The 10,439-nt window shown below is 40.7% G+C and overlaps 1 protein-coding gene across 5 annotated transcripts in view; it reads right to left on the bottom strand.

Moving 5' to 3' along the window:
* The window catches only part of LDB2 (LIM domain binding 2), a 352,295-nt gene that overhangs the window by 306,540 nt on the left and 35,316 nt on the right, over positions 1-10,439 (bottom strand). The gene's annotated exons all lie outside the window — the stretch shown is intronic.

Below are 10,439 nucleotides of genomic sequence, written 5' to 3' on the forward strand. Positions count from 1 at the left end.
GGAAGGTATGAATCATGGGACGATATGAAGGACATTTAACTTTAGAAGATACTACCTAGGAAATTAACTTGCTCCAGCTTTTCTTAATGTGACATTAGCTATTTTTAGGATTTTATGATCTCATGTCTTATATGAACTCAATACAAGAGTAACATTTGTTTTAAATCCCTTAAATGATACCTTTGGGGCTAAAAACTTAACTTTATTTATTTTCCTATGGTGAATATAAGAAAGTTAGGCAGTTACAAAAATATAAAATTTAGTCATTAATATTTAAATCAAACAAACTGAACCAAATATTTTAAGTTACAGTGGTTACGATACCCTGGATTTTATATAAACGTTGAACTAGGCTTATTTATATTAGTTGGTCAAAATTTACAAACGGAAAAAAGAAAGGTCATTTTAAGTTTAGTGAAAACTTTGTCCCACATCTCCTTAACAGCAAAGTAGGCATCACTTGTCAGTACAGAGCAACCAGAAGAAAGCCCTCCAGCTTCCAGAAAACACTATTATTTTCTCAAGTATGAATGTGCTGTTATTCTTTCTATCACATATGAAAATCCTTTTCCCCATGTGCTATTATGCTATAAGGGTCAAGAAGCCATGTTTCCATAATTTTTTTTAAAAGTTATTCGTTTCAGTTAATAAATTCATAAATATATTCACTTTGTAAAAAAGTTAAAATCCCAAATAAAAGTCACAATCAATATAACTCCCTGTTATGGGTCCTCTCTCTCTATCTAAAATAATAATTATTATCATTTTGTGTTATAATTTGGGTGTTTTTCCATTGATATTGTTTATCTTTGTGTGTATTTAACATACATATTACACATATGTTTTATTTACATAACAGTTATATATATATATATATGTGTGTCTATAAAACTTTTATATATAACAGTTATAAGGCATTATATGTATTTATATTAAAAACTGTTTTGTGTATGGGAGATGAATTTATAAGTAACACACTCCACATTTTCTTAAACTTGCCATTTTTTTTTTACACCAAACAATATCTTTTAGGCCTTTCTAGGTTAGTACATTCTGTATCATTCTGTGCAATGTAGTGTTTTACTATATATAGATGCACGTAATTATGTAGACTTTTCCCTATTGGGGAAGAAATATTTGCAATATGTGTGTCAAAGATATACATCACTTTTAAAAAATCAATAAGAGAAAGACAAACAACCCAATAGAAAAATTGGCAAAGGATATGGAAAGCCAGTTTGCAGAAGAAAACACAATAAAAACATGCTCAACCTCAGTATTATCTAGGGTAGTTGTCCTCACGGGTCCCCAAGATCATTTCAGGTGATACACAAGATCAAAACTATTTTCAACACAAGTTTACGTTCTTTGCCTTTTTCTCTGTGCCGACATCGCAATGATAGTACACAGCAATGGTAGAAAAAATTGAGGAAACTTAGGCTCGAAACAAGGCAGTGGTACCAAACCAAGTAGGAGTAATCGTATTCTTCACTATCAAGCACTTAGAGCAAAAAAAAAAAAAAATTCTTGACGAAGCAGTAAAAATTATAAATTGTATTATATTTCTACCATTGAGCCCTTGCCTTTTTATTATTCCATGTGACAAAATAAGAAGTATGAACGCTATCTCCAGGAAAGGCACTTGTGTGATTGTTGTAAGCTCAACTACTGACTTATTTCATTCAAAAACACTTTTGTTGAAAGGACAATAGGCAAGCTATAGCTATTGAGAAGTATATTTGGCAGACATTTTCTCAAAAATAAACAAAGTCAGCCGATCGCTCAAGGAGAACAACTGATGGGATTTGTTGCCAATAATAAACTTGGAGCTTTCGAGCAAAAATTAAATTATGGTAAACTTATATCTACCACTGTGAACTTGACAGCTTCCCAATACTTAAAACTTTTCTGATGAGATTGATGGTGATATTAATAACTGTGATTTTTTTGCTCTAGCATAATAAAAAGTGTCAAATTTGGAAGATTTGCAAAATTTAGTGAACCAATATTTTTCAAATAACCTACGCATGATATTATAAATTCATGAGTGGGTAAAAGATCCACTCAGAGTGCAAAATAGACTCGAGAATTTTAATATTACAAAGCATGAAAAGTTCAATGATACGGTTTCAGATTCCACACTGAAACTTATCTTTAAGAAACTACCATTTGTAGATTTTGGTATAGGAACAAAGAATTCCCTCAAAATGCTATTAGAATAGCATTTTGGGTGCCACTTTTCTAATGACGAATCTATGTGAGGCTGATTTCCTACACACTTTCTTCAACCAAAACAACATATCAGCAGATTGAAAGCAGAAACCGATGTGAGAATCATCTATCTTTGATTAAGCCAACATTAAAGAGGTTTGCAACAATGCAAAACACTGCCAATCTTCTCACTTAACTTCTAATTTGTTGGAGAAAACATAATTTTTTAATTAAAAAAAAAAAAGTCGTTTGTGTTAACATGCCATTTTAAATGAACAGTAATTTTTTTTTCATTTCTAATATGGTGAATCTTGACAGCTATTATCCACATATACAAAAGCTTTTAAGGGTCCTCAAATTTTTTTTCAGAGTGTCAGGGGATCCTGAGACCAAAATCTTTGAGAATCTCTGGCCAAGGAAATGCAAGTTCAAGTTAGATACCGTTTAATATCAAGCGTTGGTGAGAGTACCCTGATTGCTTAAGGGGTTATAAATTGGTATAGTTCCTTCGAAGGACAATTAGGCTGTCTGTTATAGGGGTTGGCAAACTATTTTTATGAAGACCAGAGAAAAGGAAAAAAAATGCTTTATATTTAAAGTCTTATTTATGTTTAAAATGTGTCTGCTCTACGCTTTGGTTACTCTGCTCTTCAGTACCTGCTCTAAGAAGATGCTCACACCTATATACTATGTTTAATAGGCCCTGGGCACTATTCTAATCACTTTATATATATTAAGCCATTTAATTCTCACAACAGTCCTGTAAGGTAAATATTGTTAGTTTCTCCATTTTACAGATGAAGAAATTGAGGCTGAGAATGGTTAAGTAACTCACCTAAGATTCACAACTAATGTACAAGTGTATACTGCGGCATTATTTTGTATAGCAAAGAACTAGAAATAACCTAAATCTTGCAGACTTTAAACATTATGTTTAGCCTGGTAGGTATCTTTACTTACATAGATCTCTCAAAATTAAGTGGTTTACCACCTTCATTTCTTGGCCTAGTCAAATTTTCCTACGTACATGTGACATCCCACATGCTCCTTAAAGCTTTTGTTGACCAGGCCAGCTCATGGTGATCTGTTTTCCTTAATCCCCACGCAAGGTGATCTCTGTGGTTTAGTGTTTTCTTGGCATGGCTTCCGCCCCCTGGTAGCCCAGCGGTTTGTTAAGGATGGAGAATGAATGGATTTCACGCTCCCTTTTTATTCCCTACCTTCCGTCACCACCTCTACCATCGCCACTGCTACCATTCCCATCCAAGCCACCGGCATCGCTTGTCTGAACTGAAAAAGTCTCCAGGTTGATGTCCTTACTCCCATCTTGCCTAACTGCAACTCGTCTCCTCCACAGGACCTAGGGTCTGTACAAAGTTTAGTTCAGATCAGAAATTCAGCTCAGATGCCACCGATGGCTTCCCAATGGATAAAATCACAAATCTTCCCCAGGATCTTAAAAGCCTGATTTCTTTGACTTGACCTGACCTCGTCTCTCATCGCTGTCGTGGCTCACTCTGCTCTGGGCACCCACGGGTCCTTGCCATTCCTCATGATAGACTGAGTCATTCCTCCTGTAGAACTTTGCACAGGCTGTTCCCTCAGCCTGAATGCTCTTCCCCAAGATGCTGGTGAGGCTCATTCTTCTACTTAATAAAGGCCTCTGCTAAATTGTCCCCTCATCGGGGACACCATCCCTGACATCCAGCTCCTTTACTCTCTCTTCCCTGCCTCGGCTTTACCTTCTTCATATCATTTACCAGAATCCAGCATATCTTATATTTATGCATATGTTTGCTTATCATCCCTCCTCTCGGCCCAACACCTGGGTGCTCAATAAATATATTGGTGGAATGAGCCTCAGTTGCCATATTTCTAAAATGGAGACAATGCTCTCCCTCACAGGATTATTAACCATAATTACTATTTATTTAATTATTAGAATACAGCCAGTCATGCCAGGTACACTGCTAACCACTTTGCCCGCATGATCTCTCAGATCCCTAACGACCACCCAGTGAGATGAGGAAACTGAGGCTCAGAGGGGGTGAGTCATTTGCCCAGGTCCACAGCTCTGCGGTAAGCCACGGGGTAACAGTCAAAGCCAGGAGCCACCTTAGAGCTCCATGGAATGAGGAACGGGCAGGCACAGTGAAAGGGTGCAGCTCTCTATAAATACGAGAAATTACTATCTACATCACCACTCCCGACACGGGCTCGTGCAGGATGTGATAACGGCCCCGGAGATGGAGGTGTGCCTGTTGACGCTCCGGGTGAGCTGATCCTCCGTGTGTCACTGTGACTCAGAGGAACCACTCAGGTGAAAAACAGGACTTTTTCCCCCACCAGGGACTTTCTTAAACACTGTTTGGGAAGGGTGTTTGCTAAGTTCATTTTCTGATCAGATAACAATTTGACACGAATTCTTCTATTTTCAGCTGGCACCAAACCTGGCCTGAGACTTTATCACCCATCGGTTATCTGTGTCACAGGGAAGGAACTCTGGGTAAGGTACAGGAAAAAGGTGGGGGTATTGTTGGGGCTTCCTGCTGGCCAGCACACTGGCCTATTGTTGGGTTTATTTTTTTTAGACTATCGCATCACAATTATTTCGGCAACATCCTTTTTCCATCCTGGACCTGATACAATATTTATTGACCTATACAAATTGCGTCAATACACAATTCTCTCTGTGTTGTTGCCCACATTTTTTAGGGTATTTTTTTTTTAAATCCATTTAGTGATTTTGCTAATTGCCATGTGATCGGCTCACACGGCAAACCTGAAATCATAAATTTTTAAACAAAAAGAGGCCTCAGAACTTTGCTACATTTTTCAAAAACAAATAACAACAAAATAGCATTTCTTGAGATTGCAGTGTTTCAGGCACTATACTATTCATCATCTCATTAAAGGACTAACACACCCCATGACCGCTGACATCTCCCATGTCCCAGGTGAGGAAACTGAGCTAAGGACAGTGGTGTAAGTGCACTCCTGGTCAGTCACAGATGTGACTTCTGACCCTGAGAGAACTACTCCAGACCTATAAGGACACTACAGATAAGACAAGTGACTTGTCCTTGAAACATTTCACCACTTTAACTTGTGATTAACTGAGCACGGATCCCATGCTTCTTGTCAAGACCGGTATCACATGTACGTGATTCGCTGGGTGCCACTTAGTAAGAGCCACTTGACCAGATAGTAAACTGCATTTTAAAGCCATAAGCTACGTGGCAATACTGGAGCACCCATGATGCCTCGATTCTATGCCTCCCTAATTATTTCTATTTGATTGCAAGTGTGAGCTTTCACAACCCGATCTACATCATGAGACATGTTCTTTGCGCCCTCAGTAGGTTCACATTGCTTTTCCGTACTGTGGTCACTTTAGATTCTTTAACTGTGGTGTGAGCAGAAGCATGGACTCAGAGACACATCACAGAGAACATGTAGAGTTGGCAGAGCTGTCCTCATTTCCTTCAAAATAGGAAGCTGAGGCCCCTTTTGGGAGGAGGATACATTTTTCTGGGCCACAGAGTCACTTGGTGGCAGAAATGTTACTCAAAAAGAGAGTATCGTCTATTGAAAACCTGCTATGGGCCAGACATATTTCGTAGTGAAATAACAATAATAATAGCAAAAGTTAAATAATAATAGCTAATGTATATTGAGCTCTTCAAATTTGTCAGGGACTATGCAAAATGCTCAATAAAATTTAAAAAATAATTTAATCCTCTCCAACTTAGAGGCAAGACTATTATTATCCCCACTTGACAGGTGAGAAAACTTTTCAGAGAGGTAAGTCAATTGTAGAGATAGGATTCAAGGAGCCAGGCTTATCTGGCACCGTGGCCCTTACTTTACTGCTGACATAAAGAAAATGCATACAGTGCAACTCTCCAATGCCCGAACGTAGCCAAAAAGGATCTTCCTGAAACAGATTTCTGCTGAGACAAACACTGAGAAAGACAGATGAATTTTGGTAGCCCGGAAAGTAATATTATCCACCAGCCCCACAGGCATTTCCCTTTACCTGTACTTTTCTGTACATTTAAATACTAATGGGACTTTTAAAACGTGTCCTAAAAGCATGTCCAGCCCAATTCAGAGCCTTGATCCTTTAGGTATAAGGAAACACACTGTCACAAAGAATACAAAGTGGTCTTATAGGAGCAGATATACATTCCTCTCAGTTCACTGAGTATCACTGTATTAGAGACCTTTAGATCATCCCCTGTAAAAAGGGAAGAAAATGATGCCTGGTCATCTATGAATACAGAACTCCAGTGGCGTGCAAGTGGTCTGTTGGTAGTGTCTGTGGCTTCATAAACAGGGCCTAAAGGATGCCACCCATCAGCTGCATGACCTCAGGCAAATCGCTCAACACCTCTGGTCCTCGGTTTGTTCATCTGTAAAAGTACAGGTGGACTGAACAAAACTGGAGGTCTCTTCCATCTAAACACTCTATGGTTCCTTGACAAAGTGTTCTAAGATGATCTCATCAATGAGCCTATTTAACGAGAGACCACACTGCTGAAGCGATCTTGGCAGTGACCCACATTTGTGCACTAAGTCACGGCTGGTGAATTTATTTCACATCCAGCAATATATTGACTTTGGCAACACTGTAATTCTTTCCCACATGGATCCATATCTGCCCTGTGAAAAAAACTGGATACCCCAGGGGCATCATTATAGCTACAAAAAAAAAAAAAAAAAGATAAAAAAGAAAAGAAGAAAATCAACCTAAGATAATTTACCAAAAAGGCAGGCATTGGCCCCGAAACAAGGATACTGACTAAAAGGACCTTCCCAAAGCAGTGTGTTTCACTGGTGAATGGAGGATTTCCTTGCTTGACTGTGAGTCCATAAAGAACCTATATATGAAAAATAATCATTGGAAAGTTCATAAAATTTTTTTGTCCTACCACTCAATTCTTTACATTTTCTCCTTACATCAACTGCACAGATAAGGAAACTCAAGCACAGACTCACTAAGTTGATCAAAAGAGGCGAAAAAGAATGTGAGGATCGTGACTGTCAGTCATAACACAGACAGTTATACCCAAATCACTGTAGGTCAGCCAGGGTTTCTCCATCTTGGCACCAGTGATATTTCGGGTCGGATAATCCTTTGTTGTCGGGGACCACCTTGTACATTGTCTGATGTTTAGCAGCACTCCTGGCTTCTACCCATTAGATATCAGTAGCTCTCCTTTCCAGCTGTGACGATCAAAACCGCCTCCAGATATTGACCAGTGTTCTCTGCGAGGCAAAATCACCCCTGAGTGAAAGCCAGCGCTGTGGATGTTCAGAGGGTACAGGATGGATGACAACTCTCCAGTCCCCCTGAGGACTGAACTCTAGCTCCCCAAAACACTCCGTTCACTCTTAACTTTCTCACCAAGACCAGCCTTCTTTTGAATCATTGGAATTATCATGCTGAGCCTCCACTTTAAAATACTCAAGCCTTTTCTTCACTGGCTACTGAACCACATAGACAGCTTTGTGGGGCCCCCAGGCATGATTTCAGCGCCAGCCCTGACACTCCCACCACATGGTAGCAGTAGACATTCCCCAGACACACTATGCATTACCATTCCTCCTTGGCATATACTCTTCCCTCTGCCTGCAATGCTGTCCCTGATCTCCCAGACAGTGTGAATTCTCGAACCCATATGTGTGCTATGAACACTCCTTAGCTACTCAAGAGCTATTTGAATTGAATTGAATTGAATTGAATTGAATTGAATTGAATTGGAATTGGAATTGGAATTGGAATTGGAATTGGAATTGAACTGAACTGAATTGAATTGACTTGGAATTGGAATTGAATTGACTTGGCTCTTTGCTTAGTTGCCCTAGCACCAGACCTCAGTCAAGCTTCTGAACCACCTTACACTTCAGCTTCTTCATCTGTAAGATGAGCACAGTGATGCCTCCCTCACATGGTTGTTATGGGAAATAAAGGATATCAAGAGGCTTCCACATAAGAAGGTCTCAACAAAAAGTTCTTTTATCTCGCTGTTCACACTTCTTTCAATTTGTGAAAACTATTTTACAAAAATGGTTTACTCTCTGGGTTATAAGATCTACATACATTTGCTATACAGAAATAGAACTAAAAATCGTAAACTCTCTGTTCATGTATATACCATTTTTTATACTTTTGGTATTTAGATGCTTCTCATAAATATTTGGAGACAGGAATTCAAGTTTCATACCACTGTAACTATAGAAACTGTCCTATCTTGTGCAAATCAAAAAGACCTCCGGCCCTGGACCTGGGCGAGTTCTCTTCAAACAGTGCTATCTGCGACCCACACTGTTTGCAATCGTCAGTAGTTCTAAAAGGCTTCCAGTTTCCCACGGGAATAGAAGGAAATTGGAATTATTAAACCAAACGATAACAGCAGAAACAGGAACAAAGCCACGGTCCTCCGCCCCTGACGTCCAGCAAATTTGAAGTTCTTTGTGTAACACTTACAAGGATGCCAAGCCCTGCGGAGATTGGTCACCAGGAAAAGGAAGAGGACAAGGAAAGGGAAGAGGATACGAGGGTCACAGCCACTGAGCCACGGAGCCAACCAGCACCAGCACCGACCGGGCAGCCTGCACGTCCCCAGTCAGAGAGGGCACCGGCTCCGGCCGGCCAAGGACAGAGGAGAAAAACAACCTTGGCTTTGCTTTATTAGTTAAGTGAGCAGACTCCTTAAGAGTATTGATGTATTGACTAATGATTCTGACATCCAGCGTGCTGGGAGCTTACAGGTTTAAGGGGCAAGAGTTACAAATCAACAAGTTATTAATTCAATTCCTCTCTGAAAATGTGCCAAAGGTAGACAAAGCAGAGCGAGAGGAGTATTTATCATGTTTACTCCGATAAACATATAAATAAAGATCATGTTTGTTTCACCCTCTACTTTATTAGCTAGTGAATCTTAAACCTCGGGATATGGAAAGCAGAGGCTGGAGCAAATTATTAAAATGCAGATACCTGGGCCCCCTATTCAGCTGTTCTGCTCCATTAGGTCCTCGTTGGGGCCAGAGAATTTTCATTCTTCGCTATCACATGGCTGCGATGCAGGTGGGCAGCAAACCGTCGTGCAGAGCTGGTATCTGAGTTCTCTCTTCCTTGACAAATGTTCCCAGACCACGTTTTCCATCCCTGCTGCGTAGAGTGGGAACCGTGGGACCAAGATCTGTCCAGCGGGAGTAGAAGCAAAGCGCACCCCTTCCAGGCTTGACTCAAAGACCCCCTGCACCACCCTCAGACACTCCGTGGTTGTTGGCTGGTTAGACGCAGAGGCCACCTGCAAGAAGCCCTGGGCAGGGCAGGCGGTGTAGCTGCTACGTGAACAGGTACCTGAATGATTAAGTGGAGCAGAGTCCCATCCCTACTGCCACCAACATGAGTGACAGACAGGGAGAGGGGGTAGAAAACTAACTTTATTTTACTAAGGCACGAAACTCTGAAGTTTTCCTTACAGTAGCTAGCTAGTCTAACCTGATGAATATATATTACTCTTTTCTACTCTACAATTTCATTAGATCTTCACTCTAAAGATCCAAGATAAATGTTTTCAGGCCAGTACTGGTACACAAACACAGAGGAAAGTCCAAGAGGGATTCATCACTTCAAAATCAATCCTCCCCTTGATTATGAGAATGAAAACTCCTTTAAATATGATAGGTCTCTTGGACTGTCTTTGCTCATCCAAGGTTAGGCTTAGATCGCTAACCCACCTGGCTGCCAAGTTAATACAGTAAATATCAGACTAAGGTAAAATATAAAGACTAAAGATCGAGAAGGTAATTGTCTCCTTTCGGGGTACCAGCAATACAAAGGAATCTGCTGTAAAGACAGGAACTAGGGAACCAAAATCATCTCTTACAAAGTGGCCCAAGCCTAGAGTCCGGTTGGTCACGTTGAGACCCCCTTTGCCTCCCCTGAGCGGGATTCAGAAGGCCTGCCCTCAGCCCTCCGCAGGAAGCCTCTGCACCCCACACAGGAAGGGATTGCTTGACTGCGCTCGTGTTTCTGATGCGTAGGAACTCGAGACTGGCCCCTAGGGACTCAGGATTGGCCCGGCAGCAGGCTCGGCTCCTCAAGCCGTGCTGGAAACGCAGCCAGGCATGTCCACAGGCCAGCCCAGTGACAGCGAGGAAACACTGTGGCCTCCAAGAGAAGGGCCATTTTCCACCAGGTAAATGCGTCCTCG

Source organism: Pteropus vampyrus, unplaced genomic scaffold (genome assembly GCF_000151845.1).
Source record: "Pteropus vampyrus isolate Shadow unplaced genomic scaffold, Pvam_2.0 Scaffold5, whole genome shotgun sequence".
NCBI classification, from domain to species: domain Eukaryota; kingdom Metazoa; phylum Chordata; class Mammalia; order Chiroptera; family Pteropodidae; genus Pteropus; species Pteropus vampyrus.